The sequence below is a fragment of the Pipistrellus hanaki genome, assembly GCF_964339955.1.
Source record: "Pipistrellus hanaki genome assembly, chromosome: 14".
Lineage (NCBI taxonomy): Eukaryota > Metazoa > Chordata > Mammalia > Chiroptera > Vespertilionidae > Pipistrellus > Pipistrellus hanaki.
The window spans coordinates 26,044,871-26,060,861 of record NC_140516.1 but is presented as its reverse complement, the minus strand read 5'-3'; the positions used below and the strand labels follow the sequence as shown (position 1 = coordinate 26,060,861).

At 39.2% G+C, this 15,991-nt stretch overlaps 1 pseudogene across 1 annotated transcript; it reads left to right on the top strand.

The window, feature by feature from the left end:
• The first annotated feature begins 10,712 nt into the window (after nucleotides 1-10,712).
• On the top strand, nucleotides 10,713-11,168 carry LOC311632817 (large ribosomal subunit protein uL24-like; annotated as a pseudogene). Its single transcript has one exon. The product of its transcript is annotated as a large ribosomal subunit protein uL24-like (transcript).
• Nucleotides 11,169-15,991: the final 4,823 nt, after the last annotated feature.

The following is a 15,991-nucleotide window of genomic DNA, read 5'->3' as shown; positions in this document are numbered from 1 at the left end:
AAGTTTCTACACTCTAATTTGTTCTCCATTGCTTCGTACCATTTTAGCAAAAGTGGTATTCTGAATATCAGAAGATACACATGTTCAAATTTATCAAATTATCATGAATTTGAAAATAATAGGGCAATACAGCTTAACTTAAAATTCTGACTTTTGAATTGTTATCTCTTGTAAGCAATATGGTTAGCCAAAACTTGCAGGGTATACATGTGTTTTAACCACACTTAAAGATTTATAAGTATAAAACAAATGTGTATTGGCTTTACAGAAGAAATAATCTGTTGTCATAACCATTTGGGATATCACTCTCTAGAAAGAAAAAAAAAACTATCATATGCAACTGGATGTATTTCTAGGAAATTAATCACAGGGTAATGCAAAGGCCAGTTATAAAAATAATTTATACATAGAAAAAGCTACATCTTACTTTGTTGGAAGCTACCCATTGTCTTCACTATCATAAAAGTGTAAACAAGGAGCCCAGAATGCTGGTGAACCTTGAGCTCTGACAAGGGCCAAAGCTGTGCACCGATTTTTAGTTGAGACAATGGTGGCTCAAGCAATTCCCTGACCAAATAGTCTCAAAGTAAATCTTTACTAATATTTACTGACCTTTAAAATAATCTGTCTGTTACAGGAATTGCCTGCCTGACTAAGGGCAATATGTGTATCCAAAATCTAATAAAAGGTTGGCAAGGCCTGGGCACCCAGGAAGTCCTTCCTTTTGCATTGGACTCTCTGCCTGGCCCCCAACTTCCAATCACATTATTTAATCTGGAAAAAAGGCAACAATGCAGTATATTTTATTAGAATGAAATTCTGATGTAATAAATTCAACATTAAGTATTAATTAATGTATTTATAATAAAACTCTGAAGTAAATATAAAAAGAGAAAATCTTAACCTGTTAAAAGCTGGTTTAGGAAATTTGCCTTAAACAAACATTGAAGAGTAAAATATTAAAGGCATTTCCTTTAGAATCAGTAGGAAGACATTATCAATGACTAAGCAATTTTGGACTGAAGCTCTTAGCTGGTGAATCAAGACAAGACAAATATATATATATATATATATATATATATATATATATATATATATTACGATTTGGGGAGAAAAGAGATTGTGAAGATGATATGATTATCTATACAGAAAAGCAAAGAGATTGAGCAAACAATTGGATATAAAAAGAGAGCTCTGCAAGGTTGCTGTAACCAAAATTAATAGCATCTCTTAAAACAGACTAAAACATACCATCTATATATATAAAACCCTAATATGCAAATAGATCAAAGAGCGGAACACCCAAACAAATGAACAACCAGTCACTATGATGTGTGTTGACCACCAGGGGGCGTGCATAGAACATGGTGGGCATTAGCAGCAGGAGGCAGAGCACAAAACATGGCAGGCATAAGCTGAGGCGGTTTAGTGGAGCAGGTGAGTGGGGGCACCAGACCAAGGCGGGGCACTGGTTGCTGTTATTGAGGCAAGTCCCTGGTGCTTACTGAAAATTCTTTGCTCCCATGCACTGTGGTTTCACCCCACACTCACACCTGATGCCAGTGCTGGCCCTGCTTATATCCGTTGCTGGTGTTGAGCAATTGAGATTGGTGCCAGGTGCTGGCAGCAGGTGCGAGCAGTGACTGCCAACCCTAGTCACCCTGAGAGCTTCTCTACCTTCCACTGCTCCTGAGGGGTAATCAGGGAAAAAGCCACCACTCACACCTGCTGACTGTACTGATCCTAACTAACATCTGTTGTTGGCATTGGCTCCAATTGCTCTGCGCTGTCAGCGGGTGCAAACAGGGCTAGTACCATCAGCACATGGGAGCAGTGGCAGTAGTAGCAGGGCTGTTGGCAGACAGGGGACTGAGGGCAGTGGCAGGAGGGGCGGGGTGGGGGCACAGAGGATGGGCTGAGACCCACCCCTGTGCCCACCACAGCCTCTTGGCCCACAGTTCCTTTCAAAGTGCACAAATTTATGCACTGGGTCCCTAGACCTATATAATAAAGAGCTAATTTGATAATTAGACCGAACAGCCAAACCACCTTCTGGATGAAACCATGATTGTGAGGGCCAGTTGAGGCTGCGAGTGGCTACAAGGGCTGGCCAAGGCTGCGAGGGCTGAACCCCTTGCATAAATTTTGTGCATTGGGCCTCTAGTCTATATATATATAAAAGCCTAAGCAACCATAGGACCAGCTGGTAGCTATGACACACAATGACCACCAGGGGAAAGACACTCAACGCAGGAGCTGTGGAGTTACAGTGACTTGGCAGCTGAGGTTTTTGAGTGATACACTCAGAACCAGAGAGGAGGGAACACGATTCTGGGTTGTGTCATCCAAGAACCGCCCTCTCAAAATCTGGGACATCTTGGGGGATGTTGGGAGAGTAGGTTTCAGTCAGGCCTGTACACCAGGCCTCTAGTTTATTATAGAAACTAGAGGCTGAGTGCATGAAATTCATACACTGGAGGAGGTAGGGGGAGTTGTGATGTCCCTCAGGCCAGCATGCACCCTCGCCAATCTGGGACACCCCTCTCACAATCCAACTGCTCACCTGCCTGCCTTCCTGATTGCCCCTAACCACTTCTGCCTGCCAGCCTGATCACCCCCTAACCACTCCCATGCCAGCCTGATTGATGTCTAATTGCTCCCCTGCCAGCCCGTTTGCCCCAAACTTCCCTCCTCTGCCAGCCTGGTCACCCTTAACTGCCCTCCCCTGCATTGTTGATCACCCCCAACTGCCCTCTCTTGCAGGCCTGGTACCTCCCAACTGCCCTCCCTTGCTTGCCTAATCACCCACAACTGCCCTCCTTTGCAGGCCTGGTCGCTCCCAATTGCCCTCCACTGTTGCCCATCTTGTGGTGGCTATCTTGTATCTACATAGGGGCAGAATCTTTGGCCACATGGGGGCAATCATCTTGTGTGTTGGAGTGATGGTCAATCTGCACATTACTCTTTTATTATTGTAGATAGGGTGGTTGCAGGCTTCTCCCTGGCCTGGGCCCTGGTCAGGGCACTACAAGAGGCAACCAGTTGATATGTTTCTCTCACATAGATGTTTCTCTCTATCTTTCCCTCTCTCTTCCAGTCTCCCTAAAAATCAATAAAAAAATATACTCAGCTAAGGATTAACAAAAAATAAAGTTAAAAAAATAAAGAAAACTTATATAAATAGAGAGATATACATGTTCATGTACTGTAGGTCCCAAAAACTTAAAGATGTAATTTACCTGCAGATGAATCTACATAGTTAGTGCAATTCTAGTCAACATCTCAACATAATCTTTAAAAAAAAAAAAAAAAAAAAAAAATATATATATATATATATATATATATATATATATATACACATATATACACACACACACACACACACACACACACACACACACACACATATATATATATATATATATATATATATATATATATATATATATATATAATTGATTTTTTACAGAGAGCAAGGGAGAGGGATAGAGAGCTAGAAACATTGATGGGAGAGAAACATCAATCAACTGCCTTTTGCACACCTCCCATTGGGGATGTGCCCACATCCAAGCACATGACCTTGACTGGAATTGAACCTGTGACCCTTCAGTCCGCAGGTTGATGCTCCATCCATCAAGCCAGACCAGTCAGGGCTCAACATAATCTTTTTTGGAATTTGATATACTGCTTAGAAAACTCATATAATAATAAGACCTAATTGCCCAGTGTGAAAAACCATGAACAAGAACGCTGTATAGCTCTTAGCTAAATCCACTGCTAAAATAGAAGTGTCTCTCCTAGCTGGGCCACAGACAACTCTTACCGTAGTTTATTTATAGTCATTAACTGTCAAGTCACTTTCTCCCTGCTAAGGGAGATGTTTACAAAATCCTCATGATGTCTGTTGTGTGTTCTGACTTCAGTTTTTGTGCCTGAATATTGACATTCTTTCAGAGCCAAACCCAAGCAGAGAATTTGCAGGCAGCCTCACTACCATGATCTACATGGTTGTCTGCAGAAACCAAAATCATGAATAGAGTCTTTGCTGCAGCAATAACGCCTGGCCTAGACCCATAGCAACATGGACTCCCTAGGAAAGTAAGGAAATGAGACCTAAGAGTGGCCAAACGCAAGTCCATGCGCATTCACAGGGAGACATGAACTTGTAGCCCAAGGGGCCTCCTAATTACACTGCACTGGGAGGATCCGGTGTCCCAGCTCCCAAGGGCACTCATGCCAACACATGTGCCCAGAATTCAATGAGGCCCTTCCCTTACCTGCTATTAGGCCTCCGATGCCGGTAAACATGACCCAGGGCTTCTGGGATGGTTCCCCTTCCAATCACTTTCATTTCCTATTCATCTCCAGTGGGTTCATTTGTCTGACTCTCTGTTTGGCTCATTCTGGAAACAGTCCCCATAGGGGGAAATTATCTGTTTGGGAGTGAAGTGCTATAGAGGAGCAGCTGCACAGAATAGCACGCTGGGAAGACAAACATCCCTACCTCGATCTATTCATTATACACACTTCCCCTGCAGTGAAGGCTTTGAATGCAATGCTGAGGAGACCGGGCACAGGTTTTGAAATCATCAAATTTTGGAGCTAAGGAAACCAAATATAGGAAGCAAAGGAATGCTAATAAAAAAGAATTACTATAAGGTTTCAATATTGGACCTAATTCCAATATTGATTTCAAATATAGATAAGATTTGCAAAGACCTAGAAGACTATTCTAAAATGTCATATCTGTGTGCATATACAAGATATCTATAAGATACATCACATATCCCTGATTAGATTTTGAGTTCTGTAAAAGGTAAACCTTATACATTTTTATGCATCCCTGCATTGTTTATTATAGGTTTTTACATATAATAGCACTCAATAATTTAATATTTATTGAGTACCTTGTATATGTCCCCTTTCATGAATTATAGTGCTTAGTTTATTTCTAAATAAAAACCAGATATCATATTCTGTATTTTGCAGAAGAGGAAACATGCTCAGAGTGTTTCAGTGACATGCCCAAGGTCTCTGAGCTAGTAACTAGCTGTGTTTGCATTAAGATGCTTGTTCTCTCAGCTGTCCCAAGTGGGGTTTCAAATTCTGGTTTACTCATTTTCTTTTCTACTTTTAAGGATTCATGTGATTGCAGTAGATCCTCCCAGGTAGTCCAGGATTATATTCCTATCTTAAATTCAACCCATTAGTAACCCTAATTATATCCCAAGTCCCTTTTGCCCTGTAAGACAATCTTTTCAAGATGGTGGCATTTCATGATATTCACATCACAAGGATTTGGGTGTGGATGATCTTGGAGGTTATAATTTTGCCTACTGTACCATCTCTGAGATATATGAGCCCCTTAGTCACCACAATATTCTCAAACTGATCCTATATTTGTCCATTTATCATCACCAAAGTGCCAAGAAGCATTCTAGTCCAACCCCTGTGAGCCAAACATGTGTTTCCCTATCTTATTGTGCAAAGCATTGGAAAATGAGCAGGGCCAATAACCCCTGGCAGGACTGCAACTCATTTTGGTATCTCCTGGTATCTTGGCACTAGAACTTTAAAGTGACTGGAGACAGCCTGAGTATAAAGTTCAATGAAACACTGGCTATGTTCACTTGTGGAAGAATTCCCACTCTGGGAACTAGGATACCTAGACAGGCACAGTCCAGTGTTTCAGATTTTGGAGGCACACATTCCTCAGTGGGCCACTGGAAGCAATGGTAGGCAAGGTCACTCCTCTTTTCACCCTTAGCTTTTAGGCCCAGGTATTCTACCTGCTGTAGTACAATATATGTTTTAAGTCTTTGAGAATGTGTACTGAGTCTCAGGAAATGATGTCCCATCCCTGGATAAAGTCATTTCCAAATTGTCAGCTCAGCTAAACCATAATAAAGCCATTCCATTACCATATCAAGTGAGCAGCTTCTGGGAGGTGTGGTATCTAATAATGCACCCAGCTCATTTCGATTTCTTTAAAATGGGTTCCTTATAAGATATTGAAGAAAGAAATTGAGAAAGATATAGATAAATGGAAGTATCAATGTTCATGGATTGGAAGAATTAACATCATTAAAATGTCCATGTTACCCAAAGCAATTTATAGATTCAACACAATTCCAATTGCAATATCAATGGCATAGAACAAGTATTCCAAAATTTTATTTGGAATCATAAAAGGCCCTGAATAGTCTCAGAAATCTTGAGAAAGATCAAAGTTGGAGGGATCACAATACCTAATATCAAACTATACTACAAAGCTATTATAATCCAAACAGCCTGCTACTAGATAAGAACAGGCAATAGATCAGTGGAACAGAACAAAGCCCAGAAATCACCCCACACCTTTAAGGTCAATCAATACTTGGAAAAGGAGGCAAGAACATACAATGGAGTAAAGACAGTTTCTTCAATAAGCAGTGTTGAGAAAATTGGACAGGTACATGCAAAAAAAGTGAAAATAGACCAACTTACACCATACACAATAAAAAAAGGAAATCTTATTTTTTATGACAACATGGATGGACCTGGAGATTATCAAGCTAAATGAAATAAGAGAAAGAAAGAAAATACTACATGATCTCACTTATGTGCAAAATCTAATGAACAAAATAAACTGATGAACAAGACAAAAACAGAGGCATAGATACATGGAACAGTCACAGAGGATTGGGTAGAGGGGACTGAATGAAAGGTGAAGGGATTAGCCAAAATACATTCATACAAATTACATAGACACATAAAATAGCCTGGTGATAGCCAGAGGAAAAGGTGGCTGGGGGCTGGGTGGATTTGGGCAAAGAAGGGGGAAATGGAGACAGAAAGATACTTTGCCTGGGGTGATGGGCACATGCTGCAGTGGCAGATGATGTTTTATTGAGTTGTATACACACTTGAAATTTGTATGGTTTTGTGAGCCAATGTCACACCAGTAAGTTAAATTAAAAAAAAAGGGGGGGGGGGGGTTTCCTTGCTCTGATCTAATATAGTCACATGTTAAATAAAGACACTATAAACACTGAGAGTCTGAAGACAAAAAGAAAACTCATACTCAGAATATGAGTTATTCCCAATCAAGATAAATGGCCGATCTTTCCAGGGCAGAACATTTCTGATGTAATTAACTTGCCTACATGTAACTGATTGACTGCCCAAGGGAGGCATCCTGCTGGAACTTAGTGCTTATCTCTGTCACTGTCATTTGGACATTCAACAGATGTAGGCAGATTAGCACTGGTGATGAAAATCTACATTCTTGGGTCCACATATGGCCTTGATTTTCCCAGCCCTTTCAAACATCTGTGATATTGAATCAACCAATGCATTTCCTTACACAGCTATTCCACCTCAGTTCAACACCAGAAAAATGTCACTAGTTTCACCACTACAGCAAACCAAGAATTACATCCACTATCACTGTAATAATCCTCATGGACTGTAAGGTATGTAACCTAGCTCCAAAATCCCATTTCAGAGTCAAATTCCTTGGAATACTATTGACACCCACAGTCTTACGTGGGCTTCCCAGGAAACAAGTGATCTTTTCAAGAAGAATTTTTTTAGGTAGAGGGTTCTCAGAAACAAAACTTGTGGGAAGTGGAGGAAAACAAACTGAGCCAAGGGAATGAAATGTGATACTGCAGCAATAAAATTCTCTCTCAAGGAGAAATCGAACTCAGAGTACCCTTTAGAGTTTCTGTGATCAGGATAGGGTATCAAGCTTAGTTCCCATAGCTACCAGCCATTAGATTCTTATTACTCCTGGGAAGGGGCTTTGACTTGAGTGAGGCTGCTACCTTTGCTGAGAGCAGTTGCTAGAAAGGAATCCAATCCCGAGACATAAGCAGCTGATTCTCCCTGTTGCTGGGAAGTAAGATCTTTAATCGGGAATGGGAATGTGGGCAGCAAACAACAATATACACTGAGTGGCCAGATTATTATGATCTCTGAATGCATAATAATCTGGCCACTCAGTGTATATATATTAGAGACCCTGTGCATGAATTTGTGCATGGGTGAGGTCCAGCCATACTGGCCAGGGGAAGGGGACATGGGCAGTTGGCCAGCCTGCCTGCTGGTCCAACTCCTGGTTGAGAGAACAATTTGCAGGTTAGCCTTTTATTATATAGGATATACACTGAGTGGCCATATTATTATGATCTCTGAAGGCATAATCATCTGGCCACTCAGTGTATGTTACACCTCTAAGTCAGAGAAAAGAAGAAGAATTTTGGAGGTATGGGAATTTTGAAAATGTTTTTTTTATTTTGTCTAATTATTTAACTTTCCCCAATCACTTTGGTTAGATACATCTCTAATAGGGTTTGGCAAACATTTGTAAAGGACCAGATAGTAAATATTTTAGGCTTTCTTGGCCATATACATTTCCTATTGCATAGTTTTCTTTTTTTCTTATTTGTTACAACCATTGGAAATATCAGAACCACAATTTTCTTTTTAAATCCGGTTCAAGGCATTTTATGCAGGATGGCTGAAGACTGAAATTTCCTTAAGCTATTTTGCTCATAACTCTGACTTTGAAGGCTAATCAAATGATTCATGCAGGCTGCCATACAAACTGAATAACTGCTCAGTGTGCTAGGATTAACAGGTGACACAATATCCTGTGTCAGGGCATAGATCTTGGGCAGGAGATGAAGAGAATCTGCGCTTTGATGTTGCTGCTAAGAGGCTCAGATTTATTATGAAGCCCTCCTTGGATAGAAAGACCAATCGTGAATTTATCAAGAAGCCTGCAAGCATTCTGAAAGCGATTTCTCTGCATCTCAAACAAGAGTCTCATGCAGGTGTCAAAGTTAACCGAGACAAAATGTCAAAAATCTGAACATGAGGAATTTTTGTGTGCAAGTAGGTGATGTCATTAGCCTGAAAATGTGTCCTTCTACTTAAGATGTCCTTCCAACCAGATGATTTTTCTGACCTAGATTTTTCACCTTACTAGTACCATTTGCTTTCTATCTGTCTAAGTACTGGTTTGGCTTTCATTATATGTGCCAAAAAATAAATATGAAAACAATATTTCCTACCTTTTAGACATCATCAACAGAGTTACGAGAAACTTCTGCTTCTGCTGGTGAAAGGCTTTGATTAACACTTCTTGGGAAACAATTAGGACATCACACATGACAGCTAAATGTCCAAACAACACTGAACAGGCAAGATTCTTGCCAAGTAACTAGTTCTAGAATTTGGGTTGCAGGACTGAGCTAAGACTAGTTACTCCACCTGAGGCACCTAGAAAATGGGTAGGTTCCAGGAAAGTGCTGAGGATATGGCCAAGGAAACTGAGATTAGACTGCTGGTCAACTGCACTGATATTAATATGACAAATGTAAGGGCCAGAATGCATACAAAAGGAAAACACAACATAAAGAGAATTGGGAACAAAGCAAGGAAGGTCATAGGCAATCATTTTTAATGAACATAAATGGAACTGAGATCAGGAAATGGACTGAGCTGGCTTCAAGGTATCAGAAAGGAAGGGAAGCCCCCCCAAATATTATAAATGTTTTTCTTAGGATATACACTGACATATATAAAACAATGTGTACAATTTAAGGGCTATCAAATCACTAATCTTCTTAAAAGCAACTACTTCTTTGCCAGTCATATTCCTAATACTTCTACAGGGTCTTGTTATATTATACAGAAAGAGACAGGGGTAATATAACCATAGGATATCATGCTCTAGACATGTCTGATTGGTCCCATAGTACTTGACCCCAAACTAGGCAAACATTGTGTAACCAGCAACCATAAAAATTCTTTCTTAAGAAATACATTGTATATAATATATCTCAACTATACTCAGAGATTGGAAGGTTCTAGAGCTGAAAGGCTACCATGTATCTGGTACATTTAGAAAAGTAAAAGAAGTCCATTTTCACATAAAGAAAATGCAGAAGAGACTGGAGTTCTAGAAAAAGTGTGAGAAACAGGAAGGCTATCTGATTTAGTAACCGATAGTTTAACACAGTGGTCGGCAAACTGCAGCTCGCAAGCCACATGCGGCTCTTTGGTCCCTTGAGTGTGGCTCTTCCACAAAATGCCACTGGCTGGGCGAGTCTATTTTGAAGAAGTGGCATTAGAAAAAGTTTAAGTTTTAAAAATTTAGCTCTCAAAAGAAAATTCAATCATTGTACTGCTAGCATTTGGCTCTGTTGACTAATGAGTTTGCTGACCACTGGTTTAATAAATCTCTATGAGCAAAATACATATACCTTGTGACTTGAAGTCTCCATTTTACATCAAATGCATGGCCTCAGCCAAAATTAAGCTTTAATCTTTTGCACCCACAAAGGCATTTAGAGGGCATCATCATTATTGGAATTCTTATACATTATCTCCATATTTTCAGAAGGCCCTGAAAATATGGAGATAATGGAGATAGCTAAAAAGAATGATAACTCCAAAAAAAAAAAAAAAAAAAAAAGAGCAGAAGGTAGAGAAGATACTAATGATAAGCTTTGCCAACATTCAAATTAACATGGGAATTCTGCCTATATAATCTGAAATGCCTGTGCCTGTGAATATGCACATTGAATATTTAAATGTATAACATTTTATACATTCATCATGTGATTACAATAACTGCAGCTTTGGAATTTATTATTTTTTAATTTTTTGATTGAGTTTATTGGGGTAACATTGGTTAATAAAATTATATAGGGGTGGCCATCGAAGAAGCTCCAGCGGTCAAAATGAAGTTCAATTCCTTTGTGACTTCTGATCGGAGCAAGAACCATAAAAGGCATTTCAATACACTTTCCCACATTCACAGGAAGATTATGTCTTCTCTTCCCAAAGAGCTGGGACAGAAATACAATATTCAATCCATGCCCATCCGAAAGGACGATGAAACTCAGGCTGTTTGAGGACATTTGAAAGGGCAGCAAATTGGCAAAGTAGTCCAGGTTTACAGGAAGAAATGTGTCATTTACATTGAATGAGTGCAATGGGAGAAAGCTAATGGCACAACTGTTCATGTGTGCATTCACTCTAGTAAGGTGGTTATCACTAGAGGAATGCTAGGCAAAATCCACAAAAAGATCCTTGAACATAAAGCTAAATCTTACCAAGTAGGAAAGGAAAAGGGAAAATACAAAGAAGAACCAAATAAGAAGATGCAGGAATAAAGTAATATTATCTACAACTTTCATTAAAAACTTAACATGAAAAAAAGTGTATAGTTTTCAGATATACAATTCTATAATACATTGTCTGTATATTGTATTGTGTGTTCACAACCCCAAGTCAGTCTCCTTCCAATACCATAATTTTTTATAGGCTTAGAGTTAACTTCACTCATAGTTCATAATTATTCAAAATCATTTTAATATATGTGTTCCTTTTATCTTTATTTCTTCTTCAAATTAATAATGATTATTCTCTATTGTTACTCAAGGGGAAGAAAGCTAGAATACATATTTTTATGCAATAAAATGATTTTTAGCTGAGTTATCAGAAAAGTTAAATAGGTAAAGTTAAAAAAAATGAAAATTTCATTATTTTCATGATGAGAAGGAGAAAATTGGATAATTTCTCTAGGGGAAAAAAGTCCAAAGGGAAAATATGCTGTCTAAAGAAAAATCCTATCAAAGTTTATTGGCTATAGTATGAAAAATCTCAAATGAAAAAGAATAATTCTAGTTGAAAAGTAGGCATTTCCAAGTTTGTTATAAAGGCCCAAAGACTGCCATTTACTTATCTTGATACCTATAGTTATTCCTTTTTTTCTTCTCTTTCAGGCTTTGTACTATTTATATTTTTGGATAGCTTAGTCAGTGATAAGCATATTTTGGTGGTTAATTAAAAATACTAGGTCTTATAATTATACTAGAGGTTCAGTGCATGAAAGTTGTGTGTGTGTGTGTGTGTGTGTGTGTGTGTGTGTGTGTATGGGAGGGGTCCCCTCAGCCCAGTCTGCACCCTCTCAAATCTGGGAAATCCCTCTCATAATCCTGGACCACTGGCTCCTAATTGCTTACCTGCCTGCCTGCCTGATTGCCCTTAACTACACCTCCTGCCATCCTGATCGCCCCTCACTGCCTCTGTGTGCCAGTTTGATTGACCTAACTGCCACCTGTGCTGGCCTGGTTGCCCCCCAACTGCCCCTTCCCAGCTGACCTGGTTGTGCCTAACTATCCCCCACAACACCCAGCCTGGTCACTCCTTACTGCAACCCCTGCCGGCCTGGTTACCCCAAATTGCCTCCCCCCAGCCTATTGCCCCTCACTGCCTCCTCACCAGCCTAATTGCCCCAACTGTCCCCCTCCGCCTGGTCACCCCTAAGACCTCCCCGCTGCAGGACTGATTGTCTCTTACTGCCCCCCCTGATGGCCTGGTCACCCCCAGCTGCCCCCCTCTTCCAGCCTGGTCGGCCCTAATTGCCCCCCCCTGTCCTTGACCAGAATAGATCCTGGGACCCTTCAGTCCAGAGGCCTACAATCTATCTACTGAGCCAAACTGGTTAGGTCTATATTTTTCTTGACGATCTCTATTTTCTAATTGTTCACAGAAAATACAATATACTAAATTGTTATTTTTCACAAAATATAAGTTAAATTTTGATCAACCAGAAGAAATACCTCTTCCAAGTACCTGGTTTATCTTATAGTATTCCCAGCACCATTGAAAAATTGATTTTTCTTAAAGTTATTTCCCCCCAAAAATAAGCATGTTAAGTTTCTAAGTCAAAGATACTTACTTAAAAGGAATTTTCAAGATTTTTGTTGTTGTTGTTGTTTCTTTGTTTACTTTTTAAAGCAATCTAACAGTCTACTAGACCACAAACCGCCATCTGAGCAAATGATCATTTAGTTAATCACTGTAATAATTCTCAGCTCTGGGCCCAAATTGGCTTTTATTTTCACTCATTCATTTTTCCCTACTGCCAGTCGGTGATAAAACAACTTTAACAAGCAATAAGGAAAGTGATCTACTTTTTCTTTTGTGCATACCTACCTACATTTTTTTTTTCCCCTTCACACTCATCAGGAGTGTGCCTTACATTGCTGCTCTTTACATATCTATATACTTATCTAGTCCTTTTCAATGTATTGAAAGAACTTTAGGAATCCTGTTAACCACAGCTTCATTTTGTGTATGAGAACAGGGATCAGAGAGGCAGAATGCTCGTTAAGAGTCTACTGGCTAATGTCTTCCTCACAGGTTTATTACAATCACCAGTTCCTGGCAGCAGAAAAAAAAAAAAAAAGATCGTTTTGAAATCCACAGACACTAGGAAAGGAAGTGAAATGCTCAGGACTTTTCAAGATGATGCTGGCAATGTCACCTCTGCATGGTGTCCTTGCAGTTGTGAGGGCAGAGATACTCCAATGACTCAGCAAGCAGCTGGACATCTCCTGGAGTGTGATGCGCTTTGGCATTAAGCTATAGCTCTAACTATGGTATCCCCAGACAATTAGCGCTTTGCAGTTGAATGAATGCTTCCAAATCCATTCACTCATCCATCCATGTCCATTGAGTCCCCCTCTGTGGGAGGTAAAGCATGAGGCCCCATAGAACTGTCAGAGGGTGAACCAGACAGAAAGGTTCCTGCTGGCATGGAGTTTATATTCTGATTGCAGAGAAACAGCAGCAAAAAAAAACTAGGAAACAAATGCAATAGGTAATTAGGCTATACGATTAGTACTACGAAGATAATGGGGATTGTAAGTGTTAATCAAAGGGCAAAGGAGGGCCTCTCTGAGGAAGGAAGATTTAGGCAGAGGACTTTTGCAGGAAAGGTTAAAATAAAGCTAATATATTTTTCCAAAAATAGTTTTAAAAATTGCCATCCGTAAATACATTTCAAACTGAAAGCTCAAGGAGTCAGGTTTATTGTCATGCTCATTTTGTTTTCTACTGAAGAAATGCTTGTTGAAATTTACCAACTAATTTTCAACAGTCCCTGTGACTCAAGTAGCTTTTCATCTCCAATTGATGCATACAGAGAATTATCATAAAGATGGAATTGTTTGGTAAAGAGTAAACATGTTTTCTCTTTGAAATCTTTTCCCAAGAAGTTTCACCAGAAAAACAATTATTTTAAGAGTGTTGTGAATACTAACATTCAGATGATAAAAAAGTATCTGCTACTTCTGTGGTTCTATGTTACCCACGAAAAATGAATGTCCCCATTACCCCACTCAAAATAAAAATTTAAAAAATGGAGTAGAAAGATAATTCATTTTATTAAGAGTCTCAAGAAAATGACTTTAGTTCCCTCAAGGCTACTGTTTATCTCCTGAAAAATTGAATAAGTGAAATTTTCAAATATGACATTTATAAATTTATCAGTAATTCTCAATCTGTCACCCATTTTGACCACTTAAAAAACCCTGTAGTTAGTCCACTAAAACAAATACTAAATAGCATTAATAAGTGTTATTCACAAGAAGAATGTACAATTGTATTTAAACTCTAATCCCAATAACATTTACAGAACCTCAGCCTAAAGCACAATCCTATTTACAGCTGATAAAGCAGAATTTTACAGTAAATTATATTGATGGTTTCATCTGGAGGCTCACTGACTAACTTACTAATGAATGGCATCTCTGTTTCTAATCATCTGTTTGCTAACTGAAATGCTTGCCTTACCTCCTGAACCCCAAACTCTATCAATAGGCACAACTTCATTTAGCATTTTCCTTGCTACTATTATTAATTAGAGAAGCTACCATTTCTTAGGGGAATAACTAGTAAGCAGTAGGCATTCTTCACTCAAAATGTAATGTGGTAATAAATCCTTTAGGATGAAAACAATTAGTAAGAGTGTAACTTCCCCCCAAAGTGGTAACCTAAATAAATTTTCAACAAAAAGAGTATATCTCTCTGTTTCCACTGGCAAGACATTGGAATAAAATAAAACTCTTAGTTTATTTATCTATATTTTTTAAATCTAAGGATAAATTCAGCCGGGACCGGGTTGGCTCAATGGATAGAGCGTCGGCTTGGGGACTGAGGGGTCCCGGGTTCGATTCTGGTCAAGGGCATATACCTTGGTTGTGGGCAGATCCCCAGTAGGGGGTGTGCAAGAGGCAGCTGATCAATGACTCTCTTTCATCGATGTTTCTAACTCTCTATCTCTCTCTCTTCCTCTCTGTACAAAATCAATAAAATATATTTTTTAAAAAAGGATAAATTTAGAGAAGCAAAAAGATAAAACCCCAGATGGCCTAGATGCTAAGTAGAACATTCCACTAGGATTTGGATTATGCCTTTTCATCTTGCCTTCATCAAAAATATCAGAGGATCCTCCAGTGAGGAGCAGGCCATTAAAAACTTTGATGCATGGCCTCCATTAAAATGGGATTAGTGTCTATTTGAGAAAAATTCATAGAATTGTAGGAGTGGAGCAGATGGCAAGGAAGAGAAGCAATCCAATATTTAATTTCATGCAACTATGAAGATGACATCAGAAAACATGCATAGAGATGACACGGAATAACTTTCCCAGGATATGAACCTCATGACCACAGTTACTCTATCATATAAAGGAATCTTTGATGCAGAAACTTGAGATTTCAGCTTTTGGCTGATAATGGGCCTTCAAAGTATCAGCATGAAATAAACATGGAAGGTCACACAACTGAATACTGCAGGGGATGTTGAAGAGGTTTATTTTCATATATGTGCAGCTGGAAAAAAAAAACACATTAGAAAATACTTTTAGGGACAAAGAAGGTAGCCTATGAGAGGAGCAACAAAAATGTGATGAAATAAATGATTGACAAATGCACTTTCTCAATAGATTTTCTAAGTTAGTATAAGAAATAGAAAAACAGTTCCAGAGACAGCACCTTAACCATTATTCAGTGAATATGTGTGGCCTGCTGTTAAAAAGAAACAAAGGGCCCAAAATGGGATCGCCAAGACTCTCTTCAGCAAACCAAGACCTAACACCTAACCTGATTCCATTTTCAGCTTCTCCCAGGAAGGCCATTTTAACTGC